The 20,568-nt window shown below is 37.1% G+C and overlaps 1 protein-coding gene across 3 annotated transcripts in view; it reads right to left on the bottom strand.

Moving 5' to 3' along the window:
• The window catches only part of Gyc88E (Guanylyl cyclase at 88E), a 46,061-nt gene extending 27,198 nt beyond the window's left edge, over window positions 1-18,863 (bottom strand). For all 3 annotated transcript variants that reach the window (XM_069506842.1, XM_034981482.2, XM_069506843.1), the window contains exon 1: window positions 18,600-18,863. The gene's annotated coding sequence lies outside the window, so the exon portion shown is untranslated. The remainder of the gene's footprint in view (window positions 1-18,599) is intronic.
• Between the last annotated feature and the right edge of the window lie 1,705 nt (window positions 18,864-20,568).

Below are 20,568 nucleotides of genomic sequence, written 5' to 3'. Positions count from 1 at the left end.
TATTAATTTGAATCATCATCATCATGATCAACCCATCGCCGGCTCACTACAGAGCACGGGTCTCCTCTCAGAGATTGCGGATTGGTAGTACCAACAAAGAAAAACAAATTCAGGACTTCTCTTTTGGGAAAATAACAGCGTTGTGGTTGCATTTTGTTTCACAAATTTGGTATTTCCCAGAATAGAACCGTTTAATTATTGTTCCGTACCTCAAAAGGAAAAATGGAACCCTTATAGGATCACTTTGTTGTCTGTCTGTCTGTCTGTCGGTCTGTCTAGAAACTTACTTCCCGTTGACCTAGAATCATGAAATTTGGCAGGAAGGTAGGTCTTATAGCTGACATTAGGAGAAAAATCTGAAAATCGTGAATTTTTGGTTACATCACACAAAAAAAATTAAATTTTGGTCATAAACTAATAATTAGTATTTTCCATTATGAAAGTAAGATAACTATATCAAGTGGGGTAACATATGAAAGGGCTTCACCTGTTTTTATGTATTTATGTGTGTCATAGTTTTTGAATTATCGTGCAAAATGTCAAAAAAATACGACTGTAGTACGGAACCCTCATTACGCGAGCCTGACTCGCACTTGGCCGGTTTTTTTGTGTTTTGTACTGTGTACGAAAGGTATGATCCTAAATAAAGAATATTTAATTAACTAAGTAAGTAGATAAATGTGATCAACTGCGATTGTAGCTAAGTAATCCATACCAAGCAGGTAATACTACTTAATACTTATTTATTTACGCCAAAAGTTGTCATATTAGTGTTAAAATAGGAATATTTCGAGGCACGTAACTTTAAAAAAAAAAACATTTTTTTTTAATGTTTCATATATCAATTTCCCTAGATCATTGATTAATTATTGGTCTTGCTACTGGCCAGACAAACCGATAGGTATCATACTTAGTTTTGAGCGTACAATATCATTAATCGTAATTACCCTCCTACGTTTGTACAAAGAAAGCACCGAACTGCGCCCTCTTAAGCGCTTATATTAAAAAATCCACACAAAAGAGGTCGTTAATAGGTGCCTAGCAAAGTTTAGGTTTAGCCTCGTATCTTAAGCGCTTATTAAAAAATCGACAAAAAGGGGTCGTTAATTTCGCATTAGCGCTTTAAGCTTTGTTTTTATTCAGCTCTCATTAATCCGAGCACTTGTATCGCAGATTAAGGATATAAATGAGGTGTTTTCATCGAATTATCGATTAACGATATAATGCTAACGATTGGAGGCACTAAGTATGAGGAATTTAAATTCAAGCAAATTAAATCAGAGACTGACGACCTCCCTGGCGCACTGGTAGGTAAGCACTGTGGTTTTATTAGTGGGAGGTCCCAGGTTCGATTCCTGGCAGGGGTTTTGAATTTTATAATTTCTAAATCTCTGGTCTGGTCTGGTGGAAAGCTTCGGCCGTGGCTATCGTTTGACGGGCGCATCAAGCAGCTTGATCAAGCAAAACAAATCTACTATCTAATCTGCATGACTTCAAGCCGTCAAGACGTCAACCCGCTTGACCGCCTTCAAGCCCTTTATAGACAACAAATCCGGTTCAACGGATAAAATGTAATCGTAATCGTTTGACAAAGCCAAATAATTTCGATATACATTTTATTAGCACTTAAATATGCACAACCTTGAGTAAATAAACGGCCGAAACAGTAAACAAAGCAATCGGATCACTAATGTGAATTTGATGACCTGTTTTGTATGAATTTTATTATGATATATTTTGATAGATATTTTCAAGGGGGTTAATTTCGTAATTATAGGTGCTTTTCGTATCGAAATACCTTTTGTTACCACTATAACTAATTTCATTCTACATAATTATTTATTACATTACATACCTAATTATTTGATATTATAGACTCTTTTCAGAAGTTTTCAATTTCTTCAGAGTCAGAACGATGGCAAAAACGCAGACAGGTGATAGGTAGTACTGATGATTACTGATATGATACCACAAAAAACGCAAAATAAACAATATATTGCAAATAAAACATCTGACTGATGCTAGAGGTCAACGAACATTGCGTAAGTAGGCCACTCGGACTGAATGCTGCGTCGTAGACGGGGCATTGACCCGAGTTTCACACGCTAAACATTGCGGGTTTGAAAAATACTAAATTACATAAACTACTAAATGAGGCAAATGGTTATTGGTATTGGATCGTGTTTAGGTACCTAGTGTAACAATAACGCTAAGTTTTTGCTAGCGTTCTGGTTACTATAAAATGTCCTAATGTTCTGGTCACCTATCGATCACCAATTATAGAATCTATAGTGGTCCTAGCATTGGTGCTAAGAAGCACGTGTACACTCATAAATAAACTCTAACATTTATTGCTGCTTTTACGTGAAATCGCAATTTTATTGACTCGTTTATTGTCCTCTAGAATTTAGAGAGCGCATTACTCTCAAGTTATGTGACACTAACAAGGTGTGCGGAGTTAACGAGGCTAAGGTAATAGGAATAGGTATCCCGATTCCCAGTAGGTACCTAGAGTTCTACAAGTCTAGGCAACGCACTGGCGGTTGCTCTGGTGCTGCAAATGTTCATGGGCGGAGGTAACCACTTAACCAACATGTGACCCGACCCACCCGCTCGTTTGCTCGCTATTTTTATTTAAAAAAACCGGCAAAGTGCGTGGCGGGCCACGCGCAGTGGAGGGTTCCGTAGTCACAATCCTTGAAAAACAGATGTAACTCCTTAACCTACTTAGCCATGATAGTTTTCCTTTAAAATTGATTATATATACTACTGCTGTGAATTTTTTCACGTTCCTATATACTACCATTTCACTGATAGAGGGGGGTTCCACCCCACTTGACTCTAATAAAAATTAACACTTTAAAACATTATATTTTACAATTTACAAACGGATCTAGTAATAAAAAATGATGTTCCCAGACCCACAGTATTTTTAAAAGACCTATTCAACGATACCCCACACTATGGGCTAGACGAGAAAAAAAAGTTCATCCCCACTTTACATGTAGGGGAGCTACCCAAAAAAAAATTATTTATCAATATTTTATTTCACCACTTTGTCGGCGTGATTAATATGTACCTATACTCATGCCAAAATTACATATTTCTAGCACTAATAGTCTCTGAGATTAACCGAGGACGGACGGACGGACGGACAGACAGACGGACGGACATGGCGAAACTATAAGGGTTCCTTGTTTACTACGGAACCCTAAAAACTAACAGTGTCAAACACGCAATCTCTCGTTGGCTCTGTTATAATGTATAGCCAACGAGAGGTTGCGTTTTTGTCGTTTCGTTGTTAGATATCAAAGTAATGTGTGTGAAAGGGCACACAATATTATTTTGTATGTAAATAAATTATGTCAAACGCGCAATCTCTCGTTGGCTCTGTTATAATGTAGAGCCAACGAGAGGTTGCGATTTTGACGTTTCGTTGTTAGATATCAAAGTAATGTGTGTGAGAGGGCACACAATATTATTTTGTATGTAAATGACAGATGTCAAAATCGCAATCTCTCGTTGACTCTATTATAGTCACGATTATAGTAAACAGCACGGGTAAACAGTAATAAACGTAGAAGCGAGATGGAAATAATTTCCCAACATCCGTCTCATTTGTTTATGTTGGTCGCGGCTTCAAATCCGCTGCCACAGTAAATATTGACCCATCGCCGACGGTGACGACATTATAACAATCATTAGTCACAATTTTGCTAAACGGGACGGGTTGGGTTGGTGGAAGTATGAATTTGAAAGTACTGGAACTCAGTCGAACACGGATTTATACATTACTAGCTGATGCCTGCGACTTCGTACGCGTCGAATTAAGTTTTTTTAAAAATCCCGTGGGAACTCTTTAATTTTCTAGGTTTTTTTTTAAATTTATTTATTCTTATTAATTGTACAGGTTTCTTACATTTCTATCTCGCCAAACTGGTGAGCCAGTAATGTAGTAGTGAGGATAAAAAGTAGCCTATGACACTCTCCAGGTCTTTAACTATACCCATGCAAAAAATCACGTCAATCCGTAGCTCCGTTGCAACGTGATTGAAGGATAAACCAACAAACAAACACACTTTCGCATTTATAATAAGGGTACTGATACGGCCGGCGAGTCCCACATACCTTCCTCCAGTTGGCTGGCTGGTTGGGTGGCTGGCTGGCTTCCAGAGGGGGGATGCGTAAACGCATTTCCCATCGTTAAAAAGAAGGTACCCTTCAATTATGACGTCACGACTAAATGAAGTAATTTACTGCAATACCCAGTAATACCTAAAAATTTCAGCAATGCTATGCAAAATAATTGCTCTCAGATTGCTACACTTACTGCTCCAGACAAATCCATACGTATCGCCGGGCAACAATTGCTTAAAAAATTGCCCATGTAAGCGCACCATTATATTCTACGAGTCTACGCCAGAGAGAGCCTACGCCTTGACGTAGAGTTAGACGTAGAATTAAACGTAGGGGGTTTCCCCCAGAAAACGTCGTAATATTTATCTCCGACACGCATTTGGCAGATTTTTTATTCCTATTACATAACAGATAAATTCCTACCGCAGTTAAGCATGAAATTGGGCAACACCACTGCGAAATGCCACGTCGAACTTGAAACAATTATTAATTATTCAATTAAAAGCTAAAAGCTTTATATTTTTTATTTTCCACGTATGTTGTTGATGACGAAAGCAGACAGACAATACTAGTAATAATTTGATAATCCATACTAATATTATGAATGCAAAAGTGTGTCTGTCTGCTAGCTTTTCACGGCCCATCCGTTTAACCGATTTCGATGAAATTTTTTACAGAGATAGCTTGCATCCCGGGGAAGGACATAAGCTGCTTTTAATTCCGGAAAATCAGAGTTCTCACGGGATTTAAAAAACGAAACTCCACGAAGTCGCGGGCATCACATAAGTAGTCTAAATATATGTATAAAACAAAAAGCTGCATGATTGACTGACGGATCTATCAACGCACAGCTCAAACTACTGGACGGATCGGGCTGTTTAGCATGCAGATAGCTCTTATGACGTAGACATGCGCTAAAAAACGATTTTTGAAAATTCAAGTAAAATAGGGGTTCGAAATTTGTGTAGCCCACGCGGACGAAGTCGCGGGCATAAGCTAGTACCATATAAATTCAGCCAATCACAACAATTGCGAGTGTAATATGATTGACGCAACTTTTCTGGTATCGACCAGGAGATAGGGACTCATGTTCAGTAGGTCTCCGCTTCGCATCGTGGACAGGCACCCTTATTAACAAAATATTTATATTCTGTTTTAATAGAAAAGCGGTCATCCGAATCCGGAAAACTTATACCCGGTTATTATGGCATGAAAGCCGCAGCTCTCGCTCGTAATAATTAATATACCGTGGAATATCAAATGAAAGGTTTACACATGCTTATAAATACGTGCCATATTATTCATACCTACTTATTACTCAGTAATGTGCAAGGACTTAAATATTCAAGGAACCACAAGCTTAATTAAGAGCCTCAATAGCTCAACGGTTAAGGAGCGGACTAAAATTTGAAAGGTCGACGGTTCAAAATCCACCTGTTCCACTATTGTCGTTCCCACTCCTAGAAAAAGCTTTTTGCTTAGTTGGAGGGGAAAGGGGAATATTACTCAATTAGCATGGCTAATATTCTTTAAAAAAATTCGCTATAATCCGCCAAAACAGACAAAACTGTAGGTATGGTAATACAAATAATTGTTATTCTTAGGTGTGGTACAACGTGCAGCGTTCGATATGCACCACCCGCCCGCTCTCCCGCTATTAAAGCAGCAGGAAAATCAAATCGAATCAAATCAATTCAAAATATTTTTTATTCGATTAAACTTTTACAAGTACTGAGCAGCTATCTACTTTTGAATCGTCAAATACATCTACCACTGGTTCGGAATGCCTTTCCTACCGAGAAAAACGTCGAACCAACAAACAAACACCCATTCGCATTTATAAGTAGATACCTACTTAACAGTATAGCTGCCCTTGCGAACTTTGTTCCGCCTAACAGTAGATTCCAATTTTTAAAAATTTTCTCTCCGTAAGAACCATCCTCGTACTTCAAGGAATATTATAAAAATAGAATTAGCGAAATCGGTTCAGCTGTTCCCGAGATTTGCGATGAGCTACACATTTAGTGATTCATTTTTATATTATAGACTAGCGACCCGCCCCGGCTTCGCATGGGTGCAATGTAGATACTAATGTGGTGTCATTGAGGTGGCATTGCCTCGGAAACTCTTAAATGAGAGGATTTTTTTCCGACCTAATTCACATTATTTCAATTTCTCTAGGGATCTCTAATTTTTTGAGAATTAAACTATAGCTACAAACCTTCCTCTTGAATCGCTCTATCTATTGGTGAAAACCGCATTAAAATCCGTTGCGTAGTTTAAAAGATCTACGCGTTCATACATACATACATAGAGACGCGGGAAGCGACTTTATTCTATACTATGTAGAGAAGAGAACAGAAGATATGGGTATTGATATGGTGGTTTAACCTACCCAACATCACCTTGTTAATAAAACGATCTACGAAGTCTCGGTTAATAGCTACACTGCCTACTTTGTATTGATAACTTTATTCTTCATCATAACCTCATAGAAGAATGTCGGTCAATTAACTGTCCCCATTACTTCGGATTAATTGAGTTGTCTGGACGTTGTTATTGTTATTTTATTACCCCTTTATATTAGTTGCTTTTTGTTACTGACACCCCACGACTTGGTATTTTAATACAAAAATTCCAGTAATTATTCCTCTCTGTAAATCGAATTTATCTGTATATATAAAAGGAAAAGCTGACTGACTGACCGACTGACTAACTGATCTATCAACGCACCTCAAACCACTGGACTGGTTAGGCTTATAGTTATATTATGAAGTAGACATCCGCTAAGAAAGGATTTTTGAAAATGTAATCCCTAAAGTGGTAAAACAGGAGTTTGAAATTTGTGTAGTCCACGCGGACGAACTCGCAGGTATAAGTTACTATACGATAGTAGGACTTATTTCTTTACAGTTTAAATACGTCCCCATCGAAAATACGCTAGAAAAAATTATTTGCGGATTATTATTGAACCTTTGAGGATATGGGGCTCGTACGATATCGCGCAATAAATTGACAATCTATTTCTAGACGCCCAATCAAATCTAAATGAGGAACTTGATACATTCGTAGTTTATCAAATTTCATGATTTGATAGAATTTGTAACTTTGTTAAAAATAACTCTTTCTGATTATTGTATCGATGTTAGTTGTTATTGTTTAGATAAATCGATGTAAGTTGTATAATGTATATCCATAAAAAAATAACTTAAAGATCCCCACTTTTTTGGATGTAACAAATGTTGTTTAATGTTTTTTGTTGATCCGTCACATCCATGTTGTTCGTATAAAATAAAGCCTATGTCACCCGGACCATAACAACAAATCAATTGACACCTCATTCATCAAAATCAGCCCGGCAGTTTAGCCGCTACAATGGAACACAGATAGATACAAACATACATACATAGATTGCCAAAATCATAACCCTTCCTTTTGGCTTCGCCGTAGTCGGGTAAAAAGGACTCCACTCTACTGTGTCTGTGTACATTGGCCCTCAGAGGCGTATTTTTCAGTACTGAAAATGCAAATGACTTGTATTAGGAATGCTTAGTAAGCATATAAATGAAACCGTGTATAAAATCTCCTCATACCTTTTTACTTTTTTCCATTATTGTTACTTTTTCTTTTTTTTTTCTTTTCTTTCTTTTTACTTTTTACCATTATTAATATCTTTTTTAATTTTTTTAATATTTTTTATTTTCTTTTAATATTTTTGTTTGTTATATTATTGCTTATTAGGTATATCTAGCTCTAATAATTCAGAGGTCATCCCAAACGCGGGCAAAGGCCTCCCCCTTTTCTCCTCATACCTAATGTAAATTGTAGTCTAAATGTGAAGTGTTAGTAAAATTGGTCTCTAACTCCTCGACTCAATCCACTTACGTTCAGACATTTTCTTTTCTTTTTGTTAAAATCACTGTTTTGTACCTTAGAGGTCGAGAAATAGAATAGCTTAACATTACCTACAGTTGTTTTACCTATTCTTTTCCAGACATAAGGCATTAAATGTCGATTTCACACGAAATATTATAAACTAGTGATGCTGGCGACTTCTTACGCGTGGATTTATATTTTTATAAATCCCATGGGTACCTACTCGTTTTGATTTCCCGGGTAAAAGTCGCCTAAGTAAGTAAGTCACTCTCCAGATCTTTGACTATACCCATGCAAAACAATCACGTTGATCCGTTGCTCCGTAGCGACGTGATTGAAGGACAAACCAACAAACAAACCCACTTTCGCATTTATAATATGGGTAGTGACGGGTACTGATGCGAAAGTGTGCCAGTCTGTCCGTCTGTCTGCTAGCTTTTGACGATCCATCGGGTACATGGCGAAATTTGGTACATATAATATAGCTTGCATCCCTGGGAATGACATAGTCTACTTTTGATCCCGAATAATCAAAGGATTATTCGGGATCAAAAGTAGACTATGTCACTAGTTCTCACGGAATTCTTCAAAACTTAAATCCACGTGTTCAAAGTCGTGGGCATCATCTAGTCTATAAATATATTCATACCACAAAAAAACTTCAAAATAAAATATATTTTTTCATAGTATGAACACAGTCGTAGTGTCTTCGTAGAATTTCGTAGCAAATATTTACCTCGTAGCGCGTTGTAGCAATTCCGAGACAACTTAAAACCCATTTCTATACAAACACAAAATAAGATAAAATAAATAGTACTTGCTTTAACAAATATTTCATAGCTTTGCAACCATCTTTCCGAGTTCTATGATTCATGTTTTTGATAACGAGAAATTGTGAAAGTTAGATAAAATAAACGTAAATATTACTTGTAACATGTTATAACTTTGGCATTTACCTTATTTAAGGTTTTTTATAGTGCACTGTGAAATGTTTTAATTATAACACTTTCTTAAAAATAAAATATAGCACATAGTTTTCTGCTCGACTAAGAGCAAAATATCATCATCATCATCATCATCAGCAACCCAGCAACGGCTCACTAAAGGGGTCTCCTCTCAGGGTTAGAAGGGGTTTGGCCATTGTCTACCACGCTGGCCAAGTGCGGACTGGCAGAGTTTACACATCTTCGAGAACATTATGAGAGAAAAACATACAGGCATGCAGGTTTCCTCACGATGTTTTCCTTCACCGTCAAAGCAAGTGACATTTAATGACTTAAAACACACATAATTCTGAAAAGTTAGAGGTGCGTACCCGGGACTGAACCCTCGACCTCCGATTAGGAGGCGGATGTTCTAATCACTAGGCTATCACAGCTTAGCCAACTCAAAGCAAAATATAGCGACCCGCCCCGGCTTAGCACGGGTAGCTTAACGGTTAGCTTAGCGCAGAAGGAACTATTCCACTATACATAGTTTTCGTGTAACTATGTATCTAACTATTTACGTAGCACACGCTACGGGACGATTTTTTCCGACTTAGTTCATATTATTACAATTTTCGTGGGGATATCTTATTTTTTTCAAAATAAAATATAGCCTATGTCACTCAGGAATTATGTAGCTTACTACTGTGAAAGAATTTTAAAAATCGGTTTAGTAGTTCAAGATGTTACTTCCTACAAACAAACTTATAAACTTTACCTCTTTATAATATTAGCATGAATAGATAAGATAGATTATACCTAACGTTAGTACTATTATATCTTCTGTGCCTAACGCCTTGCTCGGTTGTTTGACGACTTGTCTGAGCATTGCCCTAATCGAAGTTCGAACCGCATTTTTTATTCAGAGCGATATTATGAACTCTGGAGTCTGAACAAAGAACTGTTTAACTATCACGGCTTAGTCAGCTGCACTATTTTTAGGGATCTGTACCCAAAGGGTGCCTTATCCGCTGTCCGTCCGTCCGTCTTTCAGTTGCCTGTATCTCGTGAACCGTAATAGATAGAGACCTGAAATTTTCACAGAATGTGTATTTCAAAATTGCCGCCATGAAAATTAAACATAAATGAAAAGTGTCATTTCTTGTACGATGGTACGGACCCCTTAATGTGAGTCTGACTCGCGCTTGGCCGGTCACATCTACACACTACGACAGTCTATCAATGTAATAATATTGTTTATGCTTCGGATTTTTCTTGCAGACAATGAAAAATAAATAAAGATTCTATCAAGCATACATTGCCAGTCTGTAGGATTAAGAACTTATTATATTATCTGTCACCGACAGAACCACACTGGTTGGATGAAATTGCGCCCGCCGGGAGTTGGATCGCATTTAAGCTCTACCAAGTACTTACCTAAAATATTATAATTTCGGTTGCAAGAACAGCTTAAAATTAAACGAAATACTTATAAGTACTACATTTGTAAATTCTAACAGTTAATTAATCACTTGTTTAACGGTGAAGGAAAACATTGTTAGGAAACCTGCTTGCCTGAGAGTTATCCATAATGTTTTCAAAAGGCGTGTGAAGTCTACCTACCAATCCACACTTATCCATAGTGATGGACTATGGCCTTAACCCTTCTCATTCTGAGAGGAGACCCGTGCTCAGTAGAGGGCCAACGATGAGTTGTTGGTGGTATTAGGCTGCTATAAGTACTATCCTGAGTATCTAGCCTTTTTTTCAGCCATACTGTGCTCTTTACTGCAGAACCTACATAATACTTAAAGAAAAAAAAAAACCATTTAAATGGCCGAACCGCCCTCAAGTATTTAAATGTTCGTGATGTTTTGACTCCGTGCCTCGTCCGCGTCTCGTACGTGGCACGGCCCGCGCCCGCCACGTCTTGGCATAAATCATCCCTAAAAGTATCCTGTACTTCTTCAGTATACTTTGTTAAAGTTAGTTAAGTGGTTGAGGCATTATTCTGCAACGAGCAATAAACAAACGGACACACTTTCGGATTTCTCATCATGATCAACCCATTACTGGCCCACTACTGAGCACGGCTCTCCTCTCAGAGTAAAAAGGGTTTTATAATAGACTAGCTTATGCGCGCGACTTCGTCCGCGTGGACTACACAAATTTCAAACCCCTATTTCACACCCGGAGATTGAATTTTCAAGAGTCCTTTCTTAGCGGATGCCTATAGGTCATAATAGCTATCATGCCTTTTAAATCGATCCGTCCAGTAGTTTGAGCTGTGCGTTGATAGATCAGTCAGTCAGCGTTTCCTTTTATATATTTAGATTCGGATTTCGGATTTATAAAAGTTTTTCTAATAATAGATTTTAAATATTTTCATAATAATAAAACAAAATAGAATAAAATTAACTTTACAGTGAAAGAAGCAAATTCATTACCGTAACAAGGTATTTTGTATAAAAAGAAAATTCAAATAATGAAAATGTACGAGCAAAAAATTTGGGTTGAAAAAATAGCTATTTCGTTTTTATGTTTATATTCAGTGTTCATTAGCTTCGCTGTTTTTTGAATACAAAACAAGTATAAAAAGAAAATTAAATCCAAGTAACCTTATACAGTTTAGGTATATCAGAGAAACGAAACTTACCTACTTACTTAAAGCCCAAGTCTAAAAATAGGTACCAACTACCATTGTACACTTTTATACACGCTGAAGTTTGTTGGTTCTCTTCCCGCGGCAGAATGATTTGCCTTCAGTAGTATTATCGAAACATAGAGTTAAAATCAAAATATAAAAATGTTTTTGTTTGGAAGTAATTAAGCAAAATACTCGTCAACTCGAAAGTGTGAGAAACAATAGTGAGGGTAATAATAATCACTGCATTTAATTGATAAATAGGTACCTACGTCTACTCGAATTCAGCTGTCTAAGTGAAAATGTTTCGAGCAAAATAAGCTCTCGCACGTAGTGATACGGCATAAAATAGCCTGTACGCATACAGCCAGCGTTGTTCAGAGCAAAATAAGCTCTTGTGTGTAGTGATACATCATAAACTAGCCTGCACGCACGTGACTACAAACGTGCCGATATCGTAAATTTTTTGGAGCAAAATAACCTTTTGCGCGTAGTGATACGGCATAAACTAGCGTGCACGCACGCAGCGAGCCAGGCTTAGACTAAGCGAGAAGGTCAACGACTGCGCGGCCGCGGCGACAACCACTGAGCCACGGAGTGCGAAGTACCTCTTACTATTGGTTCGAGGTATCTTTCGAGTTTTGTTTTTCTCGATTGGAAATTTTCCATTATTGATTATAATTTTTTTTAAATTCATAAATCGATTGTAATACTTTGACTAAATAATTGCACTTCAGGAAAACAACCAACAAAACTTCAGCGTGTATATTTTAGGTGTAATAAGAATAAGAATAAGAATAAGAATAATTTATTTTGAATTTAGAATTTAGGCACAAGAAACAAGTTTCCTACCCTCTGCACTAGGAAAACCCTGTATTGCAGAAGGCAGTTACAAGTTTTTTTAAAACTAAGGACTTAATATATTATATCTAATATTATACTTAAATTATAGGTAAGAGAACGAGTTTCCTGTAATAAAGTGCTACTACTATACTACTAAAGTATATTATAGTACTACTACTACTGATGTACTACTTATACTGTCGGCTATATTTTAGTAGATATTTAGGGAAAATATAAAATAAACAGTAGACTGATTTCAAAAATAAATTCAAATACTTTAAGACAGTTCTATACTGAAATAAAGGAAAAGCTAACTTATATCAAGGTGAACTTATTTCAGTTTTGCCTTGAAGGTAGATTCAGTATAAACGCCAGGAATTCCCGGTAAGAGGCGCCCGGTGAAGAATTTCATTGCTTAGTAAAACGCTAAGTCTGCATTCCGTTAGAACTTAGAATGTTACTAAAGAGTGGGGGAGGGGGGGGGGGGGGGACGACGCGACGCCTAGTAGTGTTTTGGTAACAAGAAAAGGGGGAAAGAAGTTATGTAATTCCTTAGTAGAAGGTTAGGTTAGATGTTCGAAATTGTACACTTTTACAATAAAAAATTTAAAGCTGGCCTTATCCATTTACTATACAAATCATGCCAGCCTGGAATGGTGCCAAGAATACTGGCTGTATTTCCGCGTTGGACTGCCAGGCTGATCCGTTGCGCAAAAATGAGCCGGCTATTTGTTGATTGCCAGTTGTCGAAATTTCATTTCATTTCGTAAACTTAAAACTAAATATTATACGAGAGTTAGGGTACAATATTTATATACATATAATATATATATATATTCTATTATATCGTCAAGCTATTTAGTTCTCCTTTTAGCAAGGTATTCAAAAAATGGGCTTTTAAAAAGTATGATAGAGAGATAATAGGAGTTTAGGATGGGAAGTTAGCTGTTTTCGCATCGACATAGAATAGAGATTAGAGGGTGGCTTGGAGAGAGGAGGGAGAAGTTTGCTAACGACACCTCCATACACACTTTAATGACTTTGATAACAACTCAGAAAGAGGATGCTACCTACTTTACACTTATAGTTAGTGTTTTTGTTATCGTGATTGTTTGTTTCATTAATTTTATTCCTATTATTTTATTTGGGTTACAAGCTTTACATAACAGGAAACTAGGCAAAAAGTTGACGTAAGATTTTTTACGACCATGACCAAAATTAAAAGTTGCTAATCGTTCCTCCCAGTGTTGGGAACAATGCGCAGAGAAACTTTCAGCTTTTATAAAATAACGAAGGTCTGACACGCTCTGGCTCTTGTCGAGGACTAAAACAGAATTTTGCTCAAACGAATGGTTGTACCCATCAATATTCATACACGCCATATTAATCATATTGATTGCCGATTCACAAACGAGACGAAGTTCCAAAAAATATAACGCCACAATGGCAGACATTTTTTTATCGTCGAAATATAAATCGAGGTTCTCCATACAGATTTATGCTTTGGAAATAATATTTTGGAAACGCCAGCAAAGTGAGAGTCGGACTTGCACTCGAAGGGTTCCGTACAAGATCATGTAATTTTTAATTTTTTTAAATTTACCTGGCGATTATTTTGAAATTTTTATTATTTTTGTGATCTATAGCGGCAATAAAAATACACAATCTGTGAAAATTTTAACTCTCTACATATTACGGTTCGTGGCCCTTTGACAGACAGAGGGACAGACGGACAGATGAACGGACGGACGAACGAACAGCGGATCACTGTTAAGGACCCTTCGGGTACGGAACTCTAACGACCTCATAAAAAGCTTTTAATAAAATAACACCAGCAATTTTACGCATTCATAAATTTTTTTTGAAGCATAAAGTAAAAATAAAACCGAAAGAGAATGACTATTCATTCTCTTTCAGTTTTTTTTTCAGTTTTCATTCTGTCGTTACTATATAGCCTTTAGAAAATGTTCCTTTAGTTTGCTCTTCTAAGAAATGCTCAGAACTTAAAGAGTGAAAGGTACATTTTCTTTAAGCATTAGTCATGCTCTCTGAGAAGGAAAACCTGATAAGACTGAGGTCATTTAGGAGGGATATTAGAGAGATTAGCGTTGTAACTGTAAGTATCCTTCCTAAAGAAGAAACTTTAATAGATTATTTTCTTTATCATCATTGATCATCTCAAGTCTCAACTTATCACCGGCCGCTATTGGGCACGGGTCTTTTCTCAAAATGAGAAAGGTTTATTATTGAGAACTTTCACAGGCATGCAGATTTTCTTACGATATTTTCCCTCACATGTATCTAAAACATACATAAAACTTTTAAAAGCTAAAACAAATTTTCTCAACTAGGTTACCCATAAGCAAATCTTAATTTTGGTTTAATTTTTCTACTAGCTGTTGCCTGCGACTTCGTCCGCGTAGATTTAGGTTTCTTAAAATCCCGTGGGAACTCTTTGATTTTCCGGGATACAATGTCACTCACCAGGTCTTTAACTATACTCATGTGAAAAATCACGTCAATCCGTTGCTCCGTTTTGATGTGATTGAAAGACAAACCAAAAAACTAACAAACCAACAAACAAACACACTTTCGCATTTATAATAAGGGTACTGATGAATAAAACGGGAAGACTTTATGTAAAGAATTAGGTAAAGCATAACAAAAAATTCAATTAATGCAGGGGCCCACAAACTCATTTAGGACTAGCAGTGTTGTGCTAAATTGATAATAGGGTTTATCTGTCTTTACAGTAAACATTTATTTCTCACTAGTTTAAATTAAACTAAATTAGATCGAGATAGTTTGGTATCATAGGGCAAGAGTTTACAAGCGTGCCAGCGATTCTAGCCTAATCCTTTTATCCGGGTACCACATGTGTGGGCTTTTCGCATTTACACGCCCGTCTGAGCCTTTTCGACTCCACAGACTGTATATGTAGATACCTACCATGCTCACTGGACAATTACAATGTTAGTTGTAGATAACTCACTGAACAAATACAACGTTAGTTGTAGATAAGCAAAATAAAACTTGTTTTAAAAGAAATTTAAGTATTTTTTGTTGCATCAGCAAAAGGGTGAGGTAGGCGTGTAGTCAGCTCGCTCCAGAGTTCAAATCCTCGTATATATTCTTAATTTTTATATATCTTTTGTTGTTATATTATTATTATAAATACCTATTAGGTATAGGTACGAAGTCGCGGGCATCAGCTAGTGATCAATAATAATTGGTCCAGCAGAATCGGCGGTCAAGCACCATCAACAATCACTTTGCTTTACTGCAACGAACGCTGTCTCACTATGAAAAAGGTAGGCAGATGTTAGGAGATTAAAACCAAAAAAAGGTAGGTATTTGTATTAAGCTGATTAAGGTTGATATAAGAGAAGGGTAGGCTAAATGCCATTCGAAATACATTACCTTATCCTTTTATCCCTTCTTCGCAGCTGTTGATAAACCTTACGCATTTACAAGTCGCAACCATTTATATCTGAGCCTGTACAAATTGTATTAAGTAGATTTGGTTTATGCCGACTGAATAAACCGTAAGGGCGTGGTTCCTACTCTGTCGTGACGATAAAATATACCTAATTAGTCGTGCAATTTACAGCGTCATGGCTTGTAGACGCCAAATAATAATTATTATCACCATTATATCTTACAAATCCAACAACTGACAATCGAAAAAAATAATTTATTACCTATTATATATTAATGTTATTTAATTTATTATTTGAGTACCTAATTATTTTGAATAAATCATTTGACTTTGACAAATTGGCCACGAACACTGAATTACCGGTGCCTGGCGACAAGCTGTTTAAATAATTTTTAACACGTTTTGTACCTATGGAATTGCCGCACATGTTAGCAAGTGGCGTCCACTCGCGCAGTATCCGTTACACGCCACCACTGGCGACCACTTGCTAGGAGAGTCTTACAAATTGTAGCGGCTACTGACCACCTTCGTTTGCGCGATACGAAAGGACGTGGCGTGCGACAGCCACCGGTGACTGTGTTCGGTAGCCCATTTGCGCAGAGCCTTATGTTCACATAAACGATGGCACGATCACTGTCGTCTACGACTCCTTTCTGACAGCGATACAACGATAAATTACGGTTACGACATAGTGGGAACGCGCCGTAATGTTTGAGGAGTTATTTAAGTACCTACCGCCAAAGAAAACGATTTTATGAGTTTCTCATAAAATCCTTTCTAAGAAGAAGAAAAAACTCATAAAACGTTTAGGTACTATGCCGAATGAGCAGTTTTGGAAAATTCTTGAAACGTATTTACAAACATAATTTTATAAACACAACTTTTTACATCTCGAGTAAGGTAATAAGGTAGGTAGGTATACCTATCGACATTTTTATTAACTTCGTTACAATCTCCGCACGCTTTACCTTTGCGGTTTTACTTTATTGCTTTACTTATAGGTTTTTTATATTGGTTTAGTTTGTGCTTTGCCTACTCAAAGGTCAGCTAATCAGATCAAACAGGGCAAAAGTGAAATTGAAGGGTCTGTATACATAAAATGTATAAACATCATCATCACTGTCAACCTACAGAGTATAGACGTTCGATAAATAGTGGGCATATTATAGGTATCTTGTAGGACAGAGTAAGATTAGTATGTTGTTGGTTAAAATTTTTTTTTAATAGAGAGCGAGCAGACGAACAAGCGGGTCACCTGATGTTAAGTGATTACCGCCGCCCATGAACATTTGCAGCACCAGAGGAACCGCCGATGCGTTGCCGGCCTTTTAGGAATTTGTTGGTCGGCCCCTTGAATAACCCCATGTTGTAATCTAGTGGGAACACCGCCGATGGGAGTAGTCTATATCTATACTAATAAAAAAAATTTTGTCTGTCTGTCTGTTTGAATGGGCTAATCTTCGGAGCGGCTGACCTATTTTGACGGGACTTTCATAGAGAAGTAGAGGATTGACCAGGGAGTAACAAAGGCCACTTTTCTAACCGGCTTTCAAAAAAGGAGGAGTTGTGTTTTTCTACCTATATACACCGATATATCCGAGATTTCTGAACCGATTTGAGTAATTTTTTTATCGATAGAGAAGGCTACTTTTGTCCGAGAAAATCAAAAGTTCCCACGGGATTTTCAAACACCCAAAACCACGCAGGCGAAGCCGCGGTCATCAGCTAGTAGTGAATATAAATACAGAGGTTCGACGAAGCCGTCTAGACGGTAAGCGGTGCTGCAGCGACCGGTAATGCCGGGACATTTACCACGAGATCAAAGGCGTCGAACTATTGTGTCCCCTTATACTGTGCCTGTAGGGACTTCCACAAAGTGTGTTTGTTTGTTGCTTTGTTAGTTTGTCCTTCAATCATGTCATGGCAATACTTGATTTTTTTGGAGTTAGCCCATTTTAGAAAAAGGCCGGGAGCATAGTTATGGTGATGTTCACGGAGTGGTGGGAATGTTTTTTTGAACGTTTTTTTTGTATGAGGTTAGCACCTCTAGTAAGTTATCATCTCCCAGACTGAATCTAACAAAGTTTATAGTTTTGTTTGTTGGTTCTAGACATACTTCTATTTAAGTGTGATACATTTGATACAAACTTTTGCTAGAGAATTTCCCTTGAGGCAATTTAGCGAAAAAATGTGCGAAGAAAATTAAGCCTACAATAATATAAATAAAGAATAGGTAATAAAAAATAATACCTAATACAAATATTTTTTGACGAGTAGTGAGCCCTGTGGTTTTATAATTGAAAGGTCCGAGGTTCGATTCCCGGCAGAAAAAATCTAGGAATTTAGTGGGCCGTGGCTAATTACCACCCTACCGTGCCGCCAAAAGATTTAATATTCCGGTACGATGCCATGTCTAGAAACCGATAAAGGATATAAAACTGCCATACCCCTTCCAACATAGCCCGCGTCCATCTTAGACTGCATCATTACTTACCACCAGGTAAGATAGCAGTAAAGGGCTAACTTGCTATCGGATGAAATAAAAAATACGCCAAATTGAAAATCTCTTCCTTTTAGGAAGTCGGTTAAAAACAATATCTATCATACTATCATAGATAGGTAGCTTAGCTGGCACTCGAATTTTAAACTAATTTTTATTTAAATTTTAAAATAATAAATTATGGCAAATTTTATTATATTTTAATAACTTTCGTATACGAGTTTTAAAACTTACCTTTACTTTTGACTTCCTTGAAACAAACTTAAACAGCTAATCAAACAAAACACTTGCAAAAAATTGCATAAATATAATTATCACAATAATATTTTTAATTAGGTACTAATACTTTTAGGACTAATAAATTATTTAATAATTGTATCACAATAATTAAAAATTAAATAATAATATGGTTTCCGTACGCAAATGTCATTGAATAAGCGCGGGAAACTGTGGTATTTTTAATCTGTGACGCGTCATTTAGCACGCCAAGCGACACGGGTCGAGTCAAATGCGCGACTGAACTCTCTCCACAGCAGCAAATATTCGGTAGAGGCATAGAGCTCACTTCATAAGCCCGCAGGCGCGTCGGCAAAGGGGATGAAATTACAAAATGGAGTAGGAATTGAAGTTTGATAGAGTCTATGTTTTTGAAGTTGGAAAGATACCTTAGGGAATGTTGTGTCTCATAAGAACAAAATGTAGCGAATGATTGCCTTTTCATTATCATCGTCTGACGATAAACGTCGAGTGCTGGTATAGGTCTCTTTAAGGGATTTCCACATTTCATGGTTTTGCGCTGCCTAAATCTAGCGGCTCCTTGTGACTCGTTTGATGTCGTCTGTCCACCTAGTGTTTCAACAGTGCACCTTCCGGTGCGAGGTCGCCATTCCAGAACCTTGGAACCCAAACGTCTATCACTTTTTCGTCCTTACCTATTGCCACTTCAGCTTCGCAACCCGTTGAGCTATGTCGGTTACTCTGGTTCTCTTACGGATCTCCTCATTTCAGATTTGATCACATAGAGAGACCAAGCATAGCTCTCTCCAGTCTCCATCGCGCGCTGAGTGACAGCTTTTTTATGAGGTCTATAGCTAGCTATAGCGACAATTTACCTAAACACTAGGCAGGCAGGTATTTAAGTAACTGGTCACAGGTGTCTGAAGAATTATCGCACAAACTTTCAGTACCTATAATTTATTAAGTATACCTTTGCAAAATTTCCTACGTCAGGCTTTAGAACCAAAAATTCATTACACCGTAATAAATGTATATTAGTTTTAATAGGTTTAATATTATCTCTACATAGTATAAAATAAAGTAGCTTCCCGCTGTCTGTATGTATGAACGCGTAATCTTTAAACCACGCAACGGATTTTAATGCGGTTTTCACTAATAGATAGAGTGATTCAAGACGAAGGTTTATAGGTATAGCTTATATTGGTTTGTGTTAATTTGTTGAAATATGACGATATTTGAACAAAATGTCGGAAGAAATCAAGCTTCCATCGAAAATTAACAAATATTACGCGCAACAAAACGAGACGGAGGCGGATTAGTATGGAAGTGACACTACATAAGTATCTACATTGCCACCCATGTGAAGCTGGGGCGGGTCGCTAGTAAAGACTAAAGTTTCTTACGTTTCTTATTTAAAATTTTTCTTAGGTTACAAATATCAAATACTAGCGACGGGTAGCTTATTACAACTGTCACAGGGATCTCTAATTTTTTTTAAAATGAAATATCGCCTGTGTTACTCAAAAATAATGTAGCTTTCTACTGTTGAAAGAATATTCAAAATCGGTTTCGTAGTTCCAGAGATTGCTTCCTACAAACAAACTTACAAGCTTAACCTCTTTATAATATTAATATACTGAGATATAAATGCAACCTGTTATAGATTAGGTAGTAGGTATGTATGAAATATACTGGACTAAGAGACAGCGCGTGCCCGTCCTTCGTAATTTTAAAAACTGAAGGTTTCTCTGCGTATTGTCCCCCAACACTGGTAGCAACGTTTGTTTGTATGTTTGTTTGGATCATGGTGGCTTTGGGAGATAACAGGTAATAATGGTTTAAAAAATCTTACGTCAGAGTATAAAGTCAACTTTTTTTTCTTCAGAATAGTATTAGAAATCACGTCATGCATTGACAAACACTGTATCATCACAACCCTCTGCCAGACGCTGTTAAAGTTTAAAAG

Source organism: Maniola hyperantus, chromosome 24, assembly GCF_902806685.2.
Source record: "Maniola hyperantus chromosome 24, iAphHyp1.2, whole genome shotgun sequence".
Taxonomy (NCBI): domain Eukaryota; kingdom Metazoa; phylum Arthropoda; class Insecta; order Lepidoptera; family Nymphalidae; genus Maniola; species Maniola hyperantus.
Note: the sequence above shows the minus strand (reverse complement) of the source record. Positions and strands in the feature narration are given on the sequence as shown.